A 5,069-nucleotide genomic window follows, 5' to 3' on the forward strand; every position below is an offset into this window, starting at 1 on the left:
CGCATAGCACACAAGAACACCTAGGTTTATATTAGAATAAGTTAGTTAGAGAAATTGCATGGTATAATAGGTCACTTAGATTATCATTATTCTATTGCAAAGCACTTATAAACCACCCACTCTCATCTGAAAACCCACACTGGGAAAATAGTCCCATTATCCCCAGTTGGAGCCACCACTTTAAACGGAAAAGGAGTTGTCTTAAGGTTTGGACCGGGTGGTTATCCCCCATGTTTCAGGAGCAAAATTTTGAGGCCGCAACAATTATATATTTTTTATTCAAGTTATGTTTTTACTTGAATGAATGAATGTACATGAATTATCAACTGTTGATTTGTGTAGCTTGGGAGGTACTCCAAGCCCTAGGGTTCAGGGTTTGGAGGGAAAAGCGCCACAAGGGTCACTTGTGGGCTTGGAACCCAAGTATGGGGTTTTGCCCCCAATCGTGTTTGGGCAATTCCAGAGGCACATTTCTACATGTGATGGCATGAGATGGTAGAGGGCAGAAAGAAGAATCCAACACTGCGAGAATTGTTGAATTCCGAGTCGTAGAACAAGTCGTTATGCTAGGCCGCAGGCCATAGCACGCAACTGGAGGTTAGTTAAGGGTTGTTTAGGGAGGATGGAACCTTAAAAGGGCAGTGTGGCATGGGAGGAGCCTCTCCAAGGTAGGCCACAACCCTTGAGGGCTAGTCTTGCTGACTATGTGGTGGGTTAAGGGTTGTTGTACATGCCCTAACCAGAATTGCAGGAACAACAGTGCAAACAGTGGTGACAATAATGTTTTTGTGGAGGATTGTTGGGTCAAAGGAGTTGACTAGTTTGGATTGTGATTGTAGCAGCCTGTTGGTGCCATGTGGAGGATCTTTCGAGGAGGTGAAGGGTCTTCCTAGGAGCAAAATTCACAGTGATGTGATTGGGTGCCATTGATCTGATTGAAGGGCAGTGTGTTGGCTACCCAAAGTAGCCCTAGAGCAGTAGACAAGAAGGAAATTGTTGGTGCGTGATTGGGTGAAGTTTCGCAACCTTATGAGTAGCTCTTTGATGGATGAAAGAGGCTACTAGAAGGCAGATTGGAGCTCGGGTATTGGCCATCCTAGATAATAGTTTGATGAGCTCGTGTACATATGGCAAAAGTGACTTGCAACATTGTTAGGAGGCAACCCTCTTGGAGTCTCAATGTGTAGTGGCCTCAATGGACTAAGGCACTACTAGTGAGCAGTACGGGGGCGAAGGACCGGCAAGACAAGACACGACATTGAAGTTGCAACGAAGTTTCTCATTGTATCTTGTATACTGTTGTATTATTCAGATTTGGTTTAATATGACGAAGATTGGGATTATACAATTTTGTTAAAAACCGTGTATATTTGTGCATATGTGATTTACTGTTTTATATTTCCATTGTGCAAAGTAGTTTATGGTTGAGATTCTTGGTTTGGTAGCATCAACGATTTTAAGATTCTAACCTAGACCCAAGTTTGTGGAGTTTCAACATGGTATCAAAGCGTGTCTGAGCTACTTTGGAAGTCAGTGAATCAGAGTTGTGCACAATGAAGTATAATGTGAGAGGGAGTTGGTCACATTGTAAGTGAAGGGATCACTACAATGTCGAAGTTGCACGCATGTCTCTGGAATGAGGATAGGTTGGAGGGGTTGTCCAACTATAGTCCTTGGAAGGAAAGGATCAAGTTGGTCTTGGAGGTCAACAGGCTCTAGGAATTCGTCGAGAAAGAGATCAAGAAGCCAATCGACCCTAAGGAGCTAGAAATATATGAAGATTTGGATGTGAGGACGAGATTGATCATCTTAGATGGTGTGAAGGATGCCCTAATACCTAATTTGTCTAGGAAGAACAATGCACATGCGATGTGGATGGCTCTTCAGAATTTGGTCCAGAATAAGAATGAGAACCGGGTACTGGTATTAGAGGATAAGTTGAAGTCCACCAAGATGATAAAGGGTGAAAGCTTGACTTCGTATCTAACGAGATTGTATAAAGTCAAGGATGAGCTTGTTGCCATCGGTGTGTCTACCTCAGATGGAGATATGGTAAGGATTGCCTTGAAGGGGTTCACCAAGGATTGGAAGCCCTTCATCGAAGGGATTGTTGCCAGGGAGAATCTGCCAGATTGGGATAGGTTGTGGAATGACTTCATTCAAGAGGAGTTGCGAGACAAGGATCTTCATCTGAAGAAGAAGGCTTTAGATGACGACATGGCACTTGCAACGCAAATGAAGGGTAAGCAAAAGAAAGACTTGAGTAAAGTCAAGTGTTTCAACTATGGCAAGATGGGTCATTATTCGTCGACATGTCCGATGAAGAAGAAAGGAGATGATGAGAAAAGGAAAGGAAAGTAGGTCACCGGTGTTTCCACTTCAACTGATATAGATGATCTCTCCAGGAGATTGGAAAAAGACTTTGCTATGATTTCTCATTTCTCACAGGGTACTATCAATGAGGATGGATGGTACGTGGACAGTGGTGCGACGAAGCATATGATAGGTCACAGGAGGTTTTTGAGACTCAAGTTGAATGGGACTCGAAGTTGCACATGGTGTTGGGCGACAAGAGTCAGTTGGAGATTCGAGAATTAGGTGTTGTGCCATTCAGGATGGACACAGGACGTGTGATGCGGGTCTAGGATGTACTATTTGTACCAAGACTCAGATATAGCATGATTTCCGTCTCGATGATCAAGAGGAAAGGATTTGAGGTCTTATACCAAGATGGGAAGGCAAGACTCAAGCCTAGAGGCTCTAAGTCCGATGGGATTGTACTCGGAGTTAGAGAGCATGGTCTCTACAGGTTGACGGGAAAACCTGTAGATCATGGAAAGAAGCAGGTGGAGTAGGTACGGGTTCCAGAGAAGCAAGAGCATGTGCAGGTGCAAGCTTCAGAGGAGCAGGTACAGGTTCCAAAGAAGCAAGAGCAGGTGCAGGTGCAGGCTTCAAAGGAGCAGGTACAGGTTTCCGAGAAGAAGGTACACCTTTGCGAGAAGGTCCAAGTTCCAGAGACTCATAGGAAGTCGAGTTTGAGAGGGAGCTTGCAAATTCATAGGGAGAATCTACAGTCCAAGAAGAACGCGTGGTCAGTGAGGAGCAAGGGTGCTCTTATAACTGCCAAGAAGGAATCATGGAGAGAGTGGAAGACATTACAGGATAAGAAGAAGAAGCACGGTGCTTCCAGCAATGACAACGACACTTCCGAGAAGGGTGTAGTTCATCGTACAAGGATTGTTGTGATTGTGAGTGCCAGGAGTTGGGAAAGTGTTGCAAGCAGTGATGACGATGATGAGTTACTTCCTAGTCTTTGAAGTACCTCCCTTGCTAAGAGGGAGTGTTGATTTGTGTAGCTTGGGAGGTACTCCAAGCCCTAGGGTTTAGGGTTTGGAGAGCAAAGCTCCACAAGGGTCACTTGTGGGCTTGTAACTCAAGTATGGGGTTTTGCATCCAATCGTGTTTGGAGAAATTCCAAAGGCACATTTCTATATGTGATGGCATGAGATGATAAAGGGTAGAAAGAAGAATCCAATGCTTCGAGAATCGTCGAATTCCGAGTTGTAGAAGTGGAGAAATGAATTTTTGAGGTTGACAAATTAATTATAGATTTTCAAGTCATGTAGGCTTGATGTAAATTACTCCAATAGATGGGTCTCTTCACTAATTCGTTGGAGCCCCTCTTTAGGCTAGAAAAAGAGGGTGAAGATGTGTTTTAAACATCCACTTGTGTAACATTCCTCTAAGGAAAAGAGCTCTGAATTCGGTGGAGAAAGAGAGCCCTAGCCGCAACAAGAAAGGGTCAAGGACAATGTGGAGAGGTCTGTGTTTGGAGGCCGAAGTTCTGGGCTGGATTGCGGGCTAAAGGAAAAATTCGAGTTTTTTGAGGGATGTGTTGAGGGCCGAGGTGCTGGGCTACTAGGCCGAGGAGCTGAGAGACATTACACTGTTGATTTGGTGACTGTTTGAGCTTATTTGAGGAAGCCACAGCTACAACAAGTTGTTGTGCTAGGCCACAGGCCATAGCACACAACTGGAGGTTAGTTAAGGGTTGTTTAGGGAGGACAAAGCCTTAAAAGGACATCGTGGCATGGGAGGAGCCTCTCCAAGGTAGGCCGCAGCACTTGAGGGCTAGTTTTGTTGGTTGTGTGGCAGTTTAAGGGTTGTTGTACATGCCCTAACCAAAATCGCAGGAGCAACAATGCAAACAATGGTGACAACAATGTTTTTGTGGAGGATTGTTGGGTCAAAGGAGTTGACCAATTTGGATCGTGATTTTAGCAGCCTGTTGATGCCATGTGGAGGATCTTCCGAGGAGGTGAAGAGTCTTCCTAGGAGAAGAATTCACAGTGACGTGATTGGGTGCCATTGATCTAATTGAAGGGAAGTGTGTTGGCTACCCAAAGTAGCCCTAGAGCAACAAACAAGAAGGACATTGTTGGTGCGTGATTGGGTGATGTTCTGCAACCTTATGAGTAGCTCTTTGATGGACGAAAGAGGCTACTAGAAGGCATATTGGAGCTCAGGTATTGGCCAACCTAGAGAGCAGTTTGATGAGCTCGTGCACATGCAGCAAAAGTGACTTGCAACATTGTTAGGAGGCAACCCTCTTGGAATCTCAATGTGTAGTGGCCTCGATGGACTAAGGCATTACTAGTGAGTAGTACGGGAGCAAAGGACCGACAGGACAAGATACGAAGTTGCAACGAAGATTGTCATTGTATCTTGTATACCATAGACTGTTGTATTATTTAGATTTGGTTTAATATAACGAAGATTGGGATTGTACAATTTTGTTAAAAACTGTGTATATTTGTGCATATGTGATTTACTGCTTTATATTTCCACTGTGCAAATTAGTTTATGGTTGAGATTCTTGGTTTGGTAGCATCAGTGATTTTAAGATTCTAACCTAGACCCAAGGTCGTGGAATTTCAACATCAACCAATACTAGAATGCAAGCATCCATTGATTATTTACTAGCACTATCCAGAATAATATGAGTGCCCCATATCGATGCCTAGGGTTATGAGTTGATTAGGCAGCCATTTCAATTATTTTAGTTGGAT

This window comes from Pinus tabuliformis, chromosome 5_1 (genome assembly GCF_031772625.1).
Source record: "Pinus tabuliformis cultivar Carrire ecotype Pingquan chromosome 5_1, CPIR1, whole genome shotgun sequence".
Lineage (NCBI taxonomy): Eukaryota > Viridiplantae > Streptophyta > Pinopsida > Pinales > Pinaceae > Pinus > Pinus tabuliformis.